The following is a 20,842-nucleotide window of genomic DNA, read 5'->3' on the forward strand; positions in this document are numbered from 1 at the left end:
TTTTGTTTGTATCTCTTAGAAGGTTTAATTTTAATTTTTTTCTGCTTTATGGTTATGTATGTACATTTTTCATTCTTCTCCTCCAGTAGATGATGCACATCTTGAATTGAAGTTTAAAAAAATGAATCTCTGCATCCCTACAAAACCTAGGTCCATAGGTGCTAATACTAAGTAGGCATTTACTTATAGAAACATGGTTGGAAAATGGTCAACCTTGTCTTCGCTTACTTATTTTGCATCTGATTGTGTGCTGGGTTTTCTGCTTAACATTGATGATGGGGCTGGATTGGGGTGGGTAATATAAACGTGAGAAACATATCTTTTTTTTTCCAGAGAATTATAATTTGGTGGGGATTTTGACACCCCACCAAATGTGGGGTGATGTACAGAGCTAAGATACATACACATGACCTGTTTTAGAATCTGGTAGCAGGTTAATTCTGACTGGGTGAATCAAGGCATCAAAGAGACAGTGTTTGAGCTGAACCTGAATATGTCTTCATCCATCCATTTCAGTCATTTGTTTTGGTCTTGGTCAACACACACACACACACACACACACACACACACACACGTGTGGTCAGACATGCGTACACAGACAAGTGCATTTTTCTTTTTGTGATCTGTTTGTAGATTTAAAAGTGGAACTATCTAGGGGCACTTGGGTGGCTCAGTTGGTTAAGCGTCCAGTTCTTGATTTCGGCTCAGCTCATGACCTCACAGGTTTGTGGGATGGAGCGCCACATCGGGATTCTCTGTCCCCTTCTCTTTCTGCCCCTCCCCTGTGTGCATGCACCAACCCCCCACCCCCGCCTGTCTCTCTTTCTCTGTCTCAAAATAAATAAATAAACTTGAGAAAAGTAAAAGTGGAACTATCTTTACATGGGACAAAAGAAAGAGAGAAACAGGTTTCACTGTATAATTTACAGGTTTCTCAACATCTGAAAGACACAGTTGCCAGAAATTATTGGGATGGTCTTCACCATTACTGGCAGGAACTCCAAGTACACTGGCCAGGGAGAGATACACTATTCTAAAGTGATGGCGTTCTTTCCAAGAAGTTTCCCATCTAGTTGTTGTTCTCCTCAATAGTTAAATTACATTAAATAGCTCCCTAGGTGGAAGAAGTTTCGACTTTGACGTCAGACAGTTCTGGTTCCACAGCTAACTTTGCCATTTATTATTTATATGACCCAAGGCCATTGCCTATCCTTTCCTGGGCTCAGTTTCCTCATCTTTGAAAATGGTGATAATGGAAAGTGCCTCTCAAAGTTGTGAGATTCCAGGGCTAGTGTTTGCTGAGCTCCTGTTTCAGTGCCCAGGCCATGATAGGTCGTATGCCTACGGGGCCAGGTGAGTTATGTAGAAGAGTGATCGGGTGACATGCAAGTTTTATGCTTTTGACGCAGACACACTGCACTTGCATAGTTAATATACAGAAATAGCCTTTGCTTCCACAAACAGATACTTCCAGTGTCTTCGTGAAATACAAAGCCCTTTTTGCTAGTTGTCCTTTTCCCACGCAGGAGTCTTGGGTATAGGTGCCACTTTGTTCTCCTCTTGACTGTAGAGAAGGTAACAGTGCAGATGTGCCGATGAAATGTGACTGGTCCTCGGCCACGATCATTGTGCACTTTTGGAAGGGAGCTACAGGGTGTGGTGAGGCACGCGGATAGCTCGAGAGGACTCTCTCTGAAAAAGATGGCGGCTGTCTGGTGCTAATCAATTATTGCCCATGGGAATGTGTTGTCAGATTTTTACGTGAGGTCTTTAGGTCTTTAAATGTTGGCAACTCATTCAAATTCTTATAAAACACTGCGAGAGATGCTTCCTCATGGAAAGAGCAAAGTGCAATTTGTGATCTCGCATAGGAACATCAACTTTGGCTCTTAGCCGCAACGGCAAAGCACTTTATAAGTCCACTCTGTATATAGCGAACCAAACTTATCGAAGGGCCAGACTGGACCTATAGCCTTCCAGTATGCATCTCCTGATTGATAAAGATAACGGTACATGATGGCCAGCACTTCCTAAGTCTTTCCATGTGCTAGGCATGTTACATGCATCATTTAATACTTACAGTAAACCCAAAAGTTGTGCATTACTATTGTTATCCTGTTTTTACAGATAAGGACACTGAGGCTCAGAGATAAAGCCCAGAGGCACACAGATGGTACATAGTAGGTGGGTTTGAAGCCCAGGCCTGTTTGCCTTCACAACCAAGCATACCAGTGGTTGTCTACCCTGATGGTATGTTAGAATCACTGGAATGCCTTCAAAAGCATTGTTGCACAAGCCCACCCCCACACTAATTAAATCAGTATGTCTGGGGATTAGACAGTCATGGGGATTCTTTTAAAAACTCCAAATCCATGGTTAGGAGTAAAAGTCATGTCAATAACAACAGCTCTCCCCACATCAAGCACTCCTTACCTCCTATACCCAATTTTACTTTCCTTTAAGCAATGTATTGCTCTCTGAAAACTAGGTGTTCCTTTCCCTGTTTGTGAATTTTCTGCCGTCGTAGGGCTCCAGGAGTGCGGACATTTAGTCTTTTCTCATTCTTTGCTGTATCTCCGCCATCTCAATTAGTGCCTGGCACATAATAGGTGCTCATTACATGTTTATTTGAATCACGAATTGGTCCTTCACTGAAGAGAGCTTACAGTCTAGTGAGGAAGACAATATATACTTAGTCCCAAGAGAGAAGTTGATAACAGGGATGGTCAAGCCAACTTCACTGTAACTTGCAAGACTGTTTATCTCTTAGGCACTGATAGGATAAGTTGGCCTGATCTGTACTGCATTTTTAGTCATCTGCAGCACTAGACTGGGTCTCTTCTGTGCTCTGAGGTGTGTATGCGTGTGTGTGGGGGTGTGTGTGTGTACCCTGAGTAATAGATAACACATTTATGTTACTCTGTTTGGACAGAATTTTTAATGAGGCAGCTGGGGATTACAAGAGGGGCATTCTGGGTTCTGTTATCCAAACATCAGGCTGTAGAACAAATTCAGGACTGATGGTAGAGGTTTACCCAGTCATTAGGGAATTTAGATATTATCTCCTCTTTCTAGGAAAGCCAGCTTCTTGTGGGGCCCTCTGCTCTCCTTATCTACAGCAGTAGTCCTCAGCCTTTACTCATCAAAGTCTCTTACAGCGGATTATGTTCATATAACAGCACACCGTGCACTGTGACCAAGGAAAGGCAGGCAGGGATTAAGTGGAATAACCGGAGATCTATCCCTAACCCTTGTCTCTTCTTCTCCCACTTAAGGAAGTAGACGAAAGTGCGAGTGACAATAGCGTAGGAATAACCTGGAAAGAGTGCTGATTTCTGAATAAAAACAATTCATTTGGCACATCAGGACTTTAACGATGACTGTTAACAGGTTGTCTGTGATGCATCCGACAATTGATGGACCCTGGTGGTAGTGAAAATACCTCATCACTGGTATGGCCCAAGCCCTGAACAATCAAAACCAACCCCTGCATGAACAGTTGTGCCATCAGGGATGGGCTGATGGGTAGCCTTGCTGGTGGGGTCGCGGTATGTCATGAAGCAGCAGCTAAGAGTCGGTGATGTTCGCAGGGTTGAGGGGAACTTCAGGTGGCTCTCCTCAGGCAGTGGAGAGAGCAGGAAGAGCCTTTGCTCTAGACTAGTAAAACTTGGAACGAGGACCTGATCTTGCCGCTCACTGCAGGAGGAGGCTCCTGGGCAGTTAACTTGCCTTGTTTTGAGCCCAAGTTGCTTCTGGACATAGTGGAGGAGCTTGCTGGGATGGTTAAGCCCTTGGGAAAGAACTTCTCAAGATGGAGCTCTATAACCCAAGTAAAGGATGATGATTAAGCTACCGCTGTGACGGTGGGGTAGCTTTTCTCCTGTTGCAGACTCACAGGCCTGATCTCTCTGTCCAACTTGAGCCAAAAACGAAGGTCGAAAGGAATTTGGGGGAAGGGGAGATCAGCAAAGATAGGACTGGCCTTTCTTCAGTGCTTCTTCAGAACGGTGATGTCCTGTGGAGTCCACAGACCAAATTTGGGCATTCTGTTTCATGGTGGAGATGAATGCACAAAACTGGAGCTAAACAGGCTCATGCCAGTGGGATATTCATGACAAGTACAGTGTTTGGGGTGGCCTGGGTGTCTTAAAAATGGGCTGATTTTGACAAAGGGGAAAAGTTGGGATTCATTTTACTGTAAATTGCAAGTAAGAAACAACAGAAGGTTGAATATTAGAAGAACTTGGCTATCGCCAAAACCACACACTTTCACATTAGTAAAACATGGAGTTCTATCTGAGTGAAATGTGAAACTCCTTGCAGACCACAGAGAGTAAAAAGTACTTTTGTTTCATTATGAACACCATTGTCCTTATTTCTTTAAATGAGAATTGATAGCCACCATAAGAGAATCTTTCTCAAAGACCAAACACAGAAAGAAGGAAAAATAAAATAACATAAACACACAAAAACCTCACTGCCACCATCACCGCAAAGAAAACCCAGTGCTCTAAGGATGCACCCTCTTTATCCATTGTGAAGTCATCACGTTCTAGAGAGAGGGGACCACATTTCTGTCAGGATAGTCTTCAGTGAAGTTTTTTTTTTTTTTTTTTAATCCTTTCTTTTTTCTCCTCCCTCTTTGGGAAGACTGACAAAGTTGGCCTTTTGTAACACAGCAGGAAGGGTAGTTTTGCCCTCTAATGTGTGAGAATCTGAAGAGGAGGCCTTGTGGGTACTGGGACTATCGTGTTCGCGAGGGAGTGAGACCGGGGCACCTGATGGAGGGATGTGCTATAGGTGCTTCACGGTGAAAATGGAGCTCTTGAAGGTGAAACAAGGTAACTTTGAAAAATGAGAGGCCATTGGAGTTGAGGGTAAGAGGCCCATTCCTGGCCAACATGTGAAGTTTTGTGGTGGGAAGTCTGTATAATGGGGGTCAGTAGACTGGAGTTTCCACTTCTTTCCCCCGTCTGCTAACTACAGCTCTCCTCCGCTCGTCCCTCAGCCCTATGTGGGAGTTGAAACAGGTGTTTCCAGTTGTCTTTCTGACTGGTGTTTGGAATTGGTAATTATTCAACTCTTGCTTCATGGGGACTTGGAGTGTTCTGGCAATGAGCTGGGAAGCTGAGGCCAGTGAGGCCAGTGGGCGAGCTGGGTGTTGGGTTGAATGTATGTGGTTGAGCAACACAGAACTAGAGTTGTTGTTATATTATCACCATGGTCACCATCATCATTTTGAACATGTATTCCTTGCCAGGCTTTGGGTTAGGTGCTTTATACCTGTTATCATACTTCATTTTGACAGCAACTTGTTAAGATGTCAATTTTAGCTTTCTGTTTTACAGCTGTGGAAACTGAGACACTATACAGTAAAGAACTTCCTCAAAGTCAACACTGTTAAGTGGCTGCATTAGGCTTCAAAGCCCAACACCTTTGTCACCCTCTTTCTGATAGGCCATATTAAATTGCAGAGATGGAAGGCTGCAGACTATCTAGCTGGCTCCCTTTCCCTGCATTTGATGTCCTCATTGGTGCATTGTTGTCCAGTCTTTCTTTAAAGAAAACTAAAAAAAATAACTGAGCAAGCAACACAAAAATATAGTGCAAAATTAAAAAGTCACAAAAAAGAAGTGTAGTGAAACAATAAATTTTTCCATCAGGGTCTCAACTGTCTACTTTTTCTACCCAGAGGTCTACACTGTTACCAGTTCCTTGTATCTGCTTCTAGAAATAAACTGGGTAGAGGCAGACATTTTTATGTGTTTATATGCCTAGAGAATATTTACACAAAGGGGAGCACACTGCACACATTATTTTGTATCTTGCTTTTTTCATGTAATCCTATAGCTAGATGATCATTTCTGTATCAGTATCTTGTGTCTGGTTATCTTATAGTTTGAATTAACACTTCTGTTGCTGTCAGTGACTGTTAACATCATTTTAAATAGGATATAGCCATTTGGTTTTTGTTTTTGTGAACTCCCCTTTGCCTCCTTTTCTATTGAATGATTGCTTATTTTTTTACAGGGAATAAGTTGACCCTTAGTCCGTGATAGGAGTTGCAACACCTCACCATTTTGCATTTGTCTTTTTAGCTTGTATGCAAAAAAATAACAGAAAAAATTATATAGTCAGTTAAATCTTTTCGTTTTATAGTTTTGGGGCTTTGTGTAATACTTAGAAATGCCTTCTCCACTTTGGTTATTAAAAAAAATACCTTCTAATTTTCTTGTTCGTTCATTTGGTTCTTTTTTCTTTTTCACTCTGTCTCTCATCGCTGATTCACTGAAATTATATTTTGGTAAAAGATACGAGGTAGGGATCCACTCTGATATTTTCTAGATCCACCTGCCAAACACTATTTATTGGGTAGTCCGTTCTTTTTCCACACTGATTTGAAAAAGCACTTTTATTAATATTAAATTTCTTAATGTTTAATTACTTATTACTTAGGAATTTGTATTATTTTTGGAACCTTCTGTTCCATTCATCTGTCCCTTTATGCACCATGTTTATACTTTCAATTATTGCACCTATATATGTTTTGTTATCTGATGGGGCTACTCCAATCTCATTAGTTCCTCTTTTTCTAAATTTCTGCGTCTTTTAGCACTTTATTTTCCCATGAACTTTAGAATGAACGTGTCCAATTCTGAGAGTAATGTCACATTGATATTTTTATGGGGATTGCGCCAAACTTATTCATTTACATTATGCATTGTAAAGATGTTATTTCTTTTTTCTAGAACACAGTGCCTTTCCATTTGTTGAAGTCTTGTTTTATATCACCAGGAGCACTTAAAATTTTCCTCATGCAGACTGTACATATTTCTTATCAGTTTATTTTACTAGGTACTTTTGGTTTTCTCTAGTTGATGGAATTATTATTTTATATTATAGCATCTGATTTTACTTGTGTTTATATAGCCTCTTGTTATCAGTATATGGATTTTTCTATCCAGCCACTTTACTGAATTCTTTCATTATTTGAATAAGTTTTTCAAATTTTATTTACTTTTTAAATTTTATGTGTTTATTTATATTTAGAAAGAGATAGAGTCAGAGAGAGGGAGAGAAGAATCCGAGAGGAGGAGAAAGAGAGAATCCCAAAAAGGCCCCATGCTCCAGAGCAGAACCCAACACAAGGCTCAATCTCATGAACTGTGAGATCATGACCTAAGCTGAAACCAAGAGTCAGACGCTCAACCGACTGAGCGACCCGGGCGCCCTTATTTGAATAAGTTTTAGATAAATTTCTTTGAGTTTCTGGTTCAGTAATCTTATATAATCTGGCAATAGCTATAATTTACCTTTTTCTTTCTATTTTTTATAAATCTTTTAGATTTTTCTAATTGTATCATCTGTTGCATCAAGAGGAGTAGATATTAAATAGCAGAGTTTGAGTGAATTTCCTTCTCTTTTTCCTGACTTTAATGAGAATGCTTATACTTATAATGTTTCCTATTAATTGTAATGTTGGTTTTGGTTTGAGAAATATCTTGTGTTAAAAAAAAATTCATCCCTATTCTGAGAGTGTTTTTTATTTTTAAAATAGAGACTAGTTGTTAAATGTTTAATGCTTTGGAAACGATGGAAATCATCATGCATTGTCTCCTTTTTTCTTTGCTGAGTAAATATCTTAGATTTTTATCTTTTGTTCTGTAATTTGGCGAAATATATAAATACATTTTTCAAACATGAAATCATGCTAGTGTTCCACTTAGTCATAGTTTGTGCATTATATTTTTAGTGTTATTGGAATCTAGAGGGTAATAATTTATTAACAAGTTTTGCATCAGTTTTCCTAAGTGAGATTATTTGAAAATTGTGTGAGTGCGTATATGTGTATATTTGCTATTGTCAGATTCTAGTATAGATGTTATGCTTAAATCCCATAAAATAATTCAAAGGCCTTTCTTTTTCTTTGTTTCCTTTTGAAATAGTTTTAACACCACTTATATGATCTAATCCTAAAATAGTGATAGAATTCCCCTGTGAAACTGCCTTGACTTGGTGCCTTTTTTGGAGGGGTGGAGGTTGTTGACTCTTTGACAGCCTTTTATCTCTCTGCTCCTATACTAATTGGACTCATTTTCTTTGGTGTTTTTTCTGTGGTTACTTATGTTAATTGTATTTTAGGAAAGTCACCGATTTCAGATAGATTTGCATGGAGTTAAATCATTTCATATAATTGTTTTCATTTCCTTTGTGTTTGTGCTTATTTCCATGTCGTTATTTACAGTTTTATGTTTTTTGTGCTTTATTTCTCTCTCCCCCGTTTTTGATTAGTTCAGCCAAGTTTTATTTATTATTTATTCACAAAACAGCTTTTGCACTTATTTGCTGGCCCTACTATTCTTTATTTTCTCTTTAAAGTTGTCAGTAATGGGTTTCTTCTGCTTTGCCCAAGTTTCTTTTGTTGTTTTTCCAGTTGTCTGAGCTTGACTCTTAATTCACACACGAAAATACGTTTCTGCTTTTTTATTAATATGAATTAAAAAAATGTGAGATCCAATTAGAATAAGCCTCATGGGGACAGGGACTTTGTCTGTTGTTCACTTCAAGACTATCATAATGCCTATCATATTGCGGATGCTTAAGCGATATTTTTGTACGAATTAATATATCCCTGTGAAATAATCATGGGAGTTGTGGAGGGTTCCCTCCTGTTGCTCTGGTCCTTCTCCGCTATCTTTGGCCATTTTCTCTAGGTATCTGCTCATGTGGAGGAGGAAGAAATTACTGACATGCTTCACATTACTTTTTCAGAGTATGTCATTAACAGGTTTATTTTTAAAGTCTACCAATACAGTCAAGTACAACTGGGTGAAAAGATCTCTGTAAAGATTAGCCCAGGAGAAAACATATTTGAGGAGAATCAGAATGTTAGAGCCGGTGGGTTAACAGACAGCATGCCCATGCTTTTTGTGGGTTTGGCTCCTTTGTTGAAGCTAAATCTTGCAGAGGCCTGAAGTAAAATGATAAAAACAGATGTGCTGCAGTTGTGGGGGAGGGTGCAGAACTAGGGGATGCCCAAAACCCTGCTGCTGGCTGCCTTCCCTCCTGATCTTATCCCATGTCTCATTTGAAAACCAATAGTTGAAAAACTCTCAATTTTCAGATGAGAACGAAAACAAAAATGCAAAGAAGGCAAATGATTCATTCAAAGTTACTCAGTGAATTAGAGCCATAACGTGGGACTACAACTCTGGCCTTCTGTTTCTGAATCTAGTGGTATTTCCAGGCGCACAGGAAGCTTCTGGTACCTTGCTCCACTCTGTGTTTTTGGGTGGACCTGGGATTTGATTCCCCCCCCCCCCCCCCCCCCGCCCCGCGGCAGGCCCAACAGTCCTTGCTAAGGCACAGACCGCATATTTGCTGATCCCCAAGGGGAAAGCTGTGATTCAGACTTTGAGGTCTAAGAATTGCAGACTTAGTTTCTAGTCTCCCGATGAAACTGCTAATCTGGGTTCCAATGGTGTTTTTGCTACACGGACACCTGCCCACACAACATGATTAGAAATTATAATGATGACGACGATGAGTCTTCCAGGACACCCACGTTCTTTGCAAGATATTTCTGCTAATCGTCTCTACCAGAATCCGTTAGGAGAACTTTTTTTAGTTTTTTTTTTTTTTTTTTTTTTTTTTTTAACTCCCCTCTGTCTACGTCAAGTAAAAATACTAGTTTAATCCTGCTGAGGTTAATGATTCGTCCTCACCATTACTGAGGTGTCATTTTTTTTGTGCAGGGGATCCTGGAGCCTTGGGTGCATGGGGAGATGAAAAGCATCCTGGGCCCCAGATATGAGGAAATTTGGGTTTAGATTTCAGCAGTGCCCCCAATTTCCTGTGAACCCTTGGTAGAGATTACTTCCCCTCTTTGTCCTTTTGCTTCCCCTTCTGTTAAATGGGCATCCAGTTCTGCTGTGCCTAATTTACTACAGTTGTGGGAATCAAATTTGGTAATGGGTAAGGAAATGCTTCAATAACTTTACCCTCTAGACTGAAAGGGTTGTCACCGAAGATGGTTTGCAGTGTTGGTATCTTAGCTTCTTAAGGTGTTATTGAGTGCACCATGATCAAACGGTGTCAGGTGTGAGAGCTGCGAAGGTAGGTGAAGGACCACCATGATGCCTGACATGTTATTGTTTACGGGCTCTACCCTGAACCAGGGAGCAGTGCTGCCACAAGGGAATGGCACCTGGGGGAAAAGAGAGGATCCCAGGAACTGGGAGTCTCCATGGAGAAGTAAAAGTAAAAATTGAAAGTGGGAGAGTTGAAGGCTAGAGTCTGGTTGTGTGGCAGCAGAACAATGGTCTAGACGTGACAAGAGGCTTCAGAAAAATGCTGGCCCTGGCTTTGGACCCTGTGTATCTGCAGTGTTGGGGGCCAGGAGGACGCACATAGAGGGGCTGCAGGGAAACCTGCGTCCTCAGAAGGGAGTCAGGTCCAGGAAAGCCTACCAGATGCCCTCCAAGGAGGCTGGAGATAGTTCCAGAACCTCTCAGGGCCAGGAAGAGCCTTGGGTTCTTTGTCTCTGCCTTCTGTTACTTAGCATTGTACTTTGTTCACAGTAGTTGCTTTTTTTTTTTTTTTTAATATTTTTGGCCTTGCTTTTTAATTTAAGGTCTGACTATCTGAAGGCATGTTTAAGAGGGGTTCTGATAGGAAGGAGCCGAGTTGGGTAATTCTGTTTCCCTTTCTGGTTCCCTGTTTCCTCATCCCAAAGATGTTGATCTTCGTGACTTGCTTTCTATAACACTCACTATCTTTGATGAAAGGCAAACATTTATCTAAAAGTAGGGTGAGAAAAATCACTCGGTGAATATGTTGATAGTTTTGTTATAGTGGTAAGGGTTCAGGAAGGAGTACAATGTTTCCAAAAGTCCTTTTCCTTGAGCAGGCAACTTCAGCTTGTAAACTGGGCTCAAATAACTTTAGCTTTTATTCTTGTCTGTCTATCTATCTATCTATCTATCTATCCGTCCATCTGTCCATCCATCCACCGACCCACTCACCCACATACCTATCTATGCAAGATGGTAGAATTTATTTTTTCTTAATCTTTGGTCTTTGATTGGTTTGCTGAATCAGGTGAACTGAGTTGAAGAAACACTGACCTTTGAAAGAAAACTTTGGGGAGAAGAAAAAGGTATCATGATTCTTTGAAAGAATTTTTCCCAGGCTAAGTTACATAGTTTCACTGACACTTGGGATGGGAGCTAAAAGGTCTGGACACTGAATCTCTGAAAACCCTCTGAATGTGTTGGCTACGCTTTTTTTTCTTTCTTAGCACAGATGGAGAAGACTTTTTCTTTTCCCAGTAAAATAGAGCCAATATAATATTTGAAACCTTCAACCATAATCTGGGAAGATGATTCTCTATCTATTGCTTGTCCAAACATAAAATAAAATTTTTCAAAAATTAGCAAAAATGTGAATTATTCAATTACAATTTCTTTCTTGGCAAAGTTGGCCTTTCTCGTTCTATTTTTTTATTTATAATTAAAAAATCTTTAATTCAGCTAATTCCTAGCTTCCAGTGAACCTTTTAACTAATCAAATGCATTTGAAATACTTTTTAATTTATTGCAAGAACAATAAAAAGCGAGAAGTCATTTCATGTAATGTCCTTTCTTGTTGTTCAGTGTCGTCAGCTCTTTTCCTGATAGAGTTTTGGTTTGGCTGGAAGCAGCCTGAGGGGATTCATCCCTAGTAATCTTTACTGTGTTGCTGTTGGTGAGTTACAAAAATAGTAACTAGTAATAGTAACTGGTAACAGAGTCTGTGGATAGCTTTTACCCATCTTCCTCTAATAGTAGTATCTTACATAACCAAAGACATCTACCAAAGCTAAGAGATTATCATTGGCACAACACGATTAATTAAACTACAAAATGCCATTTACCAGTCAGATAAAATCACCCCTCCTCCTGTCGTGGAGGAAGAAGTATGGAGAGTGATGGAGGGAGAGCTCTTTATCATTTGACAAAGGAACAGAATCTTCCATATCCACAGACCTAAAGGTATGAAAAGGTGAAGAAGGGATCCTCACCTCTCTGTTTTGGTAGCTTTACCTCTTAAGGCATTGCACTTTTACTGTATTTTTGCATACCCTATTTATTCTCAGATGATGTGCAGGGAAGCTGGGAAGGGAAATATTTATGGTTAGAGTGGGAAAATGGACTTTGATTCAAACTGCAAAAGTTTGAGGGTAGACTCTCAGGTCCTTGTATGTGATGATATCAGCATGCCAGTGGGTAGCGTGGCTAAGTTGCCATTTTGTTGGTAGCGATCCTTGGTCTTGTTTGGTTCTCTTCATCCTCACATACAGGGTGGAGCCAGTGTCCTGGAATCTCTTGATCGTGAGATTTAAGATTGAGAAGAATAATTGGCAATATTAGATGGGTTGGGTCGAGTCTGTGTCTCCTGGTGCCTGTCGTAAAACTTGTCTCTCTGTCCCCACCAAACGTTTTGCTTTGTTCACTTACTGGGAGATGAAGGTTGAGGAAAGGCTGGGGATGTGTTGTCCAGTGTGATAGCTGGTAGCCATGTGTGACCACCAAGCACTTGAAATGTGGCTATACAAATACAATTATTTTGTACATTTTGTATAGATTTGTATACTTTGTGCATATTTGTCAAATAAATCTTTTTCTACTTATTTTATTTTATCTTCTATTCTTTTTAAATGTAGCTACTAGGACCCTTTAGAATTGCACGTGTCACGTTATATTTCTATTGCTCCGTGGTTTGAGCCTGGGAAGAATATGGAACGCAGTAAATTGACCTTGTGTTCTTCCCCGAGTTCTAATAATGTTGGCATTAAAGGGAAAAGCTTCAGCAGTCATCATTTTCATTAAAAAAATCTGATTCAGAAGAATTGGCTCATTTTACATTATTGCTTGGACTGGAGAAGAATCTGACATTTTGGTATTTTCATAATTGAGAACATAACTTGCTGACTTAAAAAAAAAAATCACAACATTTTGTGCTTGGCCTTAGGTACCAGACTCTGAGCTCTTTGAAAATAGGGATGGTGTCCTTTTCTCTTGCTGCCATCTCCTTCCCCAAAACCACACATTAACTAGCACATAGAAGGTGGTTAACTGGCATTTGTTGAGAAACAAAATAACTTTTTAAAAAGAGAAAACATTATGAAGCTACCCTGTATTTATGGTTGGAAGAGAGAAATATGTACCTTTATAAGGCAACCCTTCTTCCCAAGTCAGCCACCAAAATTAAAGAACACTGATCTGAGTGTTTATTTACTTCTTGATTTGATTACCATTCTCATCAGGTGTCCCTGTCAGCTCTGCTTATGATAAAGAATCTTTTCAAAATGCTTAACCTCACCACCCCTCTGGGTAAGGGGAGACAGAAAATGATGCTGCTTACACACATTAATCCTCACCTTGGTCTGACAGTATATCTTAAGCCCTAAAGACTGGATTATTCTTATTTTCCCTTGTTTGATCCTTTCTAACATCTACCTATACCGTGGAAGATGTGGGAATAATAATGAGAGATGAGTTTAAGCTCGGACTATATTAACTTTTCATTTTTTAAAAAAAATTTTCTTCCATTTTATAATGAGCCAGAGCCTGTGTGAGCCTATGACTTACCGGCCCTCAGTCTTCCATTATGTCTTGTCCCCAATTCTTTCTTCTTTTGTGCAAGCCCTGGGGCTGGGTGAGGGGACAGGCTTTGTTAGATGTCCTTTGGCCACAATCCTGTGCTGGGAAATTCAGGAGCTTCCATGATTCCATGTTAGGCATGGTGCAGATCCTAACTGATCCCTGAATCCAGCTTTAGTCAAAAACATGTTGCCTTGGTTAGAGGCAAGCCTTAAAGAATCTACGATGGCTTTGTTGCTTAGTATTCCTAGAAAAGACCTCTTAAAAGAGCCCTTTTGGGATATTGTGCATATTTGTCAAATAAATCTTTTTCTAATTTTATTTTATCTTCTATTCTTTTTAAAGAATACAGCCTTCTTTCTTTTTTTTAAATTTTTTAATGTTTTTTTTTTTTAATTTTGAGAGAGAGAGAGAGAGAGAGAGAGAGAGAGAAGAGAGAGAGAATGTGAGCAGGGGCCAGGAGAGAGGGAGACACAGAATCTGAAGCAGGCTCCAGGCTCTGAGCTGTCAGCACAAAGCCTGATGTGGGGCTTGAACTCAGACTGTGAGATCATGACCTGAGCTGAAGTCAGACGCTTAACCAACTAAGCCACCCAGGCGCCCCAATATACAGCCTTATTTCTAAGAAATATTTTAATTTCTTTTAATGTTTATTTATTTTTGAAAGAGAGGGAGACAGAGCGTGAGTGGGGGAGGGGCAGAGAGAGAGGGAGACGCAGAATCTGAAACAGGCTCCAGGCTCTGAGCTGTTAGCACAGAGTCCAACATGGGGCTCGGACACCCAGATGGTGAGATCATTACCTGAGCCGAAGTCAGACGCTTAACTGACTGAGCCACCCCAGGCGCCCCTCTAAGAAATATTTAAAGCTTTGATTCTTTTGCCGAACAGCATGGAAGCATGGGTTCTCTTGGAAGTGTGTGCGAGGCAGCTGGTATGGGTGGAAGAAAGGATTGGCCTTAGAGTCAGAAGACCTGTGTTTACTTTCTGGTTCTTCTGTTTCCTAGTTGTTGGATTCTAGACAAATAACATATCATTTCTGAGCATTAATTTCTTCATCTGTCCAAATTGGACAGTATCTGCTTACACAGGGTTGTCATACTTTAATATAAGAGGAGTACCTGTTTTAGGGACCAAAAGGTCAGCTTTGTAAACACTAAATGAGTTGTTTTTTTCACCTACACCTTGTGATTTTGTTGGTGATAGACCAATAGCCATCTTCTGTCTTCTTTTTGGAGGTGGGGAGGAGGGCATTGGGTAACTGTGTGGTAAATTCCACTTTTATTCTAGCTTTGAGAAAAAGAGCAGGGAGAATGTGGTAAGCAATTGCTTCTAAAAAGCTCGGACTAAAAGCACTTGATGGATTTGTGCTGGCTTCCCGGTAGACTCATCTCTGCACTGCCCGCATAGCACAATTAATAGTTATTACTCAAGAAGGAACAAATAAAAAAAAAGCGAGAGCAGGCATAAAAACATCCTTTCATCTTCCTGACGATGGTCCCCTTTGTCAGGTCTGTGGAGCCATACCTGTGAATCATCCTGGGAAAGCACAGTGTGGGTGATTAGAAGGAAGATCTTGTGGCTCATTTCTTACCCACTTCCTGGGCTGGGGAAATGTCTCAGCTCGTCTTTCTTATCTACTGATGTCTTGTCAATATCCACTACCGTTCACCATGCATCTTCACAAACAAGGGCCTCTTTCTCACTCCAAACCATCACCGTGTAGGGAGGCAGTTACTCTCTGTGCAGACAAAGTTGTAAAGAAAAAGCAGAATAAAGCTGAGAAGGCAAGAATGGGGACACGGAAGACGCTCTGGAGTAGGGGTACAGAACAGTGAGTTGCAGCGGGAGCATAAAAATACTCAAGCCACGTTTGTGTTCTGAGGCTATGAAATGAGTCACGGTTCTGCTACAGACCAGCCACTCGACTTTGTGTATTTTATTCTTATGAGTCTAGAGTCCATGAATCAACTTTTGCTACTTGCAGTCTTGAGACTTAGTCCGAGCTTAAGGGAACCCTGACGTTGAGGACGGATGCTTCCAGTGGGCATGTGATTCTCCCCTAGGTTCAACTTCATAGGCACCATGGGGGTGAAGGAAACGGATCTCACAGTCTGTTCTTGTGTTTGAATCCGGCTGAAGCAGGAGTGACTCTGGGCGAGCTACATAATGTGTCTGGATGTCACGTTTGACATCTGTGAGGGAGGAATAGGGTTGTTGTCAGAACTGGAGATCGTGCGTGCTATAATGTGCCTGGCACAGAAGGAGCTCTCAGTTAAGGATGGGGATTGTTGTTGTTATTGTTCTTATTATTATCTGTCGCCACAATCATTTCCTTGGCCCTGTCTTACAGGGATAGACTTGTGGCCACAGGAAGTATTCATTGTGATAGCGGTTTCACTAGACAGATGGAAATGCTGCACAGTGAACAGTACAATGAAAGAAAGCTCCACATCAATTCCACCATCTTCTTTTTCATTTTCCATGCATTATCTCTTGCCAAGTCTTGGATTGTAGCTTTTCTGCTACTTCTCTTGGGATTTTTCCCTTCTTCCCTATTCCACCTGTTATTATTACCCTGAGCCAAGCTCTCATTGCCTCCTGCTATCCTGGTGTTCCCGTCTCCAGGCTCCCTTAGAACCCTGGTTCTAGAGTGTGGTTCCTGGGCCTGCGGCACCACCACCAGGCCTTGAGGCTTGTTGGAAATATTGCATCGCAAGCCCCCTCCCCCGCCCTCCAGACCTGCTGAATCACAGGACACATATGCTGTCATGCTGTAGGGCCTTCATCCAACTCATCTGCTCAAAGTACCTGCCTAGCCAACGTGTGTGTGTTCTGCCCCTGGAATATTTCCTGTTTCTGATTGCTCTTCGCGCCTCTCTTGCAAGTGGTGGTCGAGAGGGTAAGCATGGGGCTGCAGAAAAGCACTGGGGTAGGAGAATAGTGACTCAAGCCAAGTCACCACCCATTATTTGGACTATGACAATAGACTCTCTGAAATGGTCATGATACTTTTATGATTTCCCTTTGTTGCCCTTCTCCCTACCATGTGAAGAGATCTTATGAAATTGTTAATTGGATCATATCTCACCCCCTGCCACAGAGTGACTTCCATGGTATCTAGAAACATTCAGAAGACCTTTTAGTGGCCTGCAAGGCAATGTGAGTTGGGCTTCCCTTATCTGTCACTCCATCATCACTTTACTCAGTAAGCTAAAGACACACTGACCTCCCTTCTATCTCGTGTATAAGCCAAGTTTGTTCTCACTTGACCTTCTTCTGATTCTGCATATGGCTGACTTGGAGTCTTCATTCTAGGCTCAGTACAGATGTCATCTCCCTGAAGAGATCTTCCTTAACCTACAGCTAAAGTAGCATACCTGTCCCCTCCCCATTGCTGTTTCCTATTATCTTGTTTTAAGTTCTCTACAACACTTATGGTTCTCTGAAAGTGTGGTCACTATGCCTGTGTTTACCTTTTGTATATTGCAAACTCTTTTGGTGAGAAATATCTTTGGTATAATAATGAGGAGGGTGATTTGCTGAGTGCTTACTATATGCTAGGCTCTGTATGTAGTGCACTCTAATGGATCAGTTCATTTGGACTATTTCTTTCTCTTTCATGGATTATTTGTATCTTTGTCTTCCTCCTTTCTTAGGGTGTCAGCTCCCCAAATGGGGGAACGGTATCTATTTGTTGCCATTCTGTTCCCAGCCTGTAGAAGATTGACCTGCACAGGCATAGGAGTGGTGCTCCGGAAATGGTTATTTGGGATATGTGTGGACCCCAGAAGATTGTCAATGGGGAACAAGTCCACATGGAAGGAGAGAGAAAGAGTATCTCATCCCCCATTCCAGGAGAAAATAGCCTTACGTTCATTTTTATCTTTAGATTAAGAGAGGGAGCAGGCTTTGAAATTCGTGTTGGGATTTGCTATCGCGGCCTGGGGTACAGACGCAGATGCTGACAATCTGGGAGTGGGGTTCTTGAGTGGTACCTTAATAAGAACAAGTCCTTGCGAAAGCCTTAAGTTTGGTGCGTAGCGTGGTTGGAAATACAGGGCCTAATGACTTTTACGTTCTTTGCGCGCACGCTGTCGATGTGCGTATGTGAGCCTTTTATTATTATGGACTCAGCCGGCAGTAACCATGGTGAGTAGACCCTATCACACAGCATTTTTCTGAGTCAGTTTAAAATGCTGACAATTAAATATACCGTACTCTTTTAAGCGATCCATCAGTCTCCCTTGTTGTCATGGTGACCGGAGTATATTTAGAAATGTGACAAGTACACTGAGTTCAATTGCACTTTTGCCAAAACATAGTTTTGCAGCTAAAATTGAATTTCCTGATTGAAGATCCAAGTGCTGTTAAGGGGGCATAATCGTTTCTATACATTATTCTGGAAGCATAACTTACATCATTCTATTAAATCAGCAGTTAAAAGTCTTATCAGGCTAGTAAGATACTGACACTTGAGTGGTTGTATGTAGAGTTGATGGAAGAAAGTAAAATAAAGGTGGCATCCTGTTTTATTTTTCTTTAAAAATGAAATTGAGCCTCACCAGTGTAACTAGTTTAATGATTAATTCCTTTATATCTTTTTAAAGAAATTGTAGGTAAGCGTGCATGTGTCTGTTCCTTCAGATTATATTTTTAATTGAAATCGCTTTAAGTACCTCCTCTCTCCTACATGCAATCTTTTCTTAGCAGCATGAGGGCATCTCTTTTTCTTTTGGTTTGACCTCAGATTAACAAGCATCCTTATTTTTCCCCAGCCTTTTTCCTGCTGGGTTTTACATGGGGTAAAGAGATGAAATGAATATGACTTTTTGTGGAAACAAAGGAAAAGTAAAAATCTCATCTCTTGTCTGATCAGGGACTAAGTTTGGATTCTCACTTCCTGTCTTTTGACCTTTCACTGTAGTGCTGAGAACGACATTGGGGTTGAACTGCTTGCTCTCTTGACCGTAGAAAGTTTGGAAAACGGTGCAGTGCCTGGTCTTTATTATAACCCTGTTTCCATTCCTGGCCACAGATTTTTTTTTTTTTCTTTTTTACTTTTGGGATGAGAAACAAGGACTCCTGGATACTTTTGCCTCTGAGATTTCATGGAGCTGAATGTATCAGCAAGTGAGATAGATTTTGAGTCCCTATATGGTTAAATTGTTTTTATTTCTTTCATGTACATGGCAAACAATGGTAAGAGACATGTCAGTTGTACACTTGATCTTAGCCAAAAGGCCGAGAAGTGATGGGAGACATGTTAGTTGTAATAACAATGGGTAAGATTTCTTGAATTTTTACTGTATGCTAGACATTGAGTATAGTAAGGTTTTTAACGGATCATTTCAGTGGAACTACACAATAATCTTCAGATGTAGGTCTATTGCCATTCTTATTTCACATAAACAAAACAAAACAAAACAGGTGTAGGGGCACCTGGGTGGCTCAGCTGGTTAAATGTCCGACTTCAGCTCAGGTCATGATCTCATGGCTGGTGAGTTCGAGCCCCGTGTCGGGCTCTGTGCCGACAGCTCAGAGCCTGGAGCCTGTTTCAGATTCTGTGTCTCCCTCTCTCTCTGCTCCTCTCCCACTCATGCTCTCTCTCTCTCTCTCTCTCTCTCTCTCTCTCAAAAATAAATAAACATTAAAAAAAACAGGTTTAGAGAGATTCTGTATTTTGACCAAGAGCATACCGAGGGACACCTGGGGGCTCAGTCGGTTGAGCCGACTTTTGATTTCAGCTTAGGTCGTGATCATAGGGTCATGGGATCGAGCCACATGTCGTGCTCTGTGCTGATTGTGGATCCTGCTTAAGATCCTCTCTCACTCTCCCTCTTACCCCTCCCCTGCTTGTGCTCTTTCTCTCCCAAAATGAATAAAAAAAAAAAAAAAAGGGTATACGTACTTCAAATAGTAGTAGAGTCTGGATTTTGATCTAAGGTCTCTATTAACCAGTGCCTGCCCCATGGAAAGCTCACAATCAGTATTTGTTACTAACAAATGGCCTACTCCATGGCGAAGTCGTACAGATGTTTCATGTGTCCAAATGTCCACTGAAGTGGCCTCTACATAAAGGTAAACAGATAGCAGGGTCTGAAAGTAGAGCTGAGCCACTCTTTGTCTTCCCTAATGGTTTAGAACCAAAGAAGATGGGTACTGGACAGGAAGGTAGCATACATAAGTCCCATCTAAGTGCAGTGGTTTGGTCTCAGGACCTCTCTACACTCCTCAGCATGAGTTTTTGCTTATGTGAGTGATAGTAAGGATATTCATCTTAGAAATTAAAGCCGGGGCCTCTGGGTGGCTCAGTCGGTTGAGCCTCTGACTCTTGATTTCATCTCAGGTCATGATCTTACTGTTGTGGGATTTTGCCCTACATCAGACTCCACACTGAGCTTAGGATTCTCTCTCTTTCCCTCTGCCCCTCTTCCCTGCTCATGTGCTCTCTCTCTCTCTTTTTCTCCAAAGAAAGAAAGAAACATCCTAAAAAAGAAATTAAAACAGAAATACAAAAAAGATTTTAAAGAAAGCTGTATGAAAATAAGTACATTTTCCAAAAGACACACAAAAAAAGTAGTGAGAAAAATGGCAATTTGTCACAAATATATGCTTTGAGTAAAGTTTAGGAAGAAAATCCAGAAATTATTTATAAAAAGGATTGGAAAAGGAAGTTAAAAAGGACATAATTGTGGATTTTCTTTTTTTTTTATACTACACTAAAACTTGACAAGTGGTGGTTTCCTAATGTGAAACCTGAAATCGTATCAATAAATTTCTTTATACTCTGTTATATTAAAATTCATTGGTCTTCTACTCAGTTTGAATCGCTCCACACCTCTGTGTAACACCATAGATTGCTCAGTTGGAAAATACGGGTTCACTGAGTTATGCATATCTTTCAAATATCGATAAGTTTCATTCCGTAACAACAACAAAAAAATCCCATTCGTTAATATCGCCACTGCTTTCATCAAAAACATATTTTAATTATTAGGAATATGTCAAGTATACAATAGCAGATCCAGGGTTTTTGAAGTTCTAATTTTCACTTGAAAACTGATTTTTATCACTGGCAACAGATACCTTTAATTGTTTTCCTTGAAATGATAGGCTCTCTTGGTTTATGTTTGTCATCACCAAGTCTGAATGACCACAATTTGTCAGTCATTCTTTCAAATAAAAATGATGTTGGGGC

The 20,842-nt window shown here is 40.7% G+C and overlaps 1 protein-coding gene across 5 annotated transcripts in view; it reads left to right on the plus strand.

Moving 5' to 3' along the window:
- LOC115523314 (LIM domain containing preferred translocation partner in lipoma) overlaps positions 1–20,842 on the plus strand; it is a 679,286-nt gene that overhangs the window by 144,978 nt on the left and 513,466 nt on the right. The window lies entirely within an intron of this gene.

This window comes from Lynx canadensis, chromosome C2 (assembly GCF_007474595.2).
Source record: "Lynx canadensis isolate LIC74 chromosome C2, mLynCan4.pri.v2, whole genome shotgun sequence".
Classification (NCBI taxonomy): Eukaryota; Metazoa; Chordata; class Mammalia; order Carnivora; family Felidae; genus Lynx; species Lynx canadensis.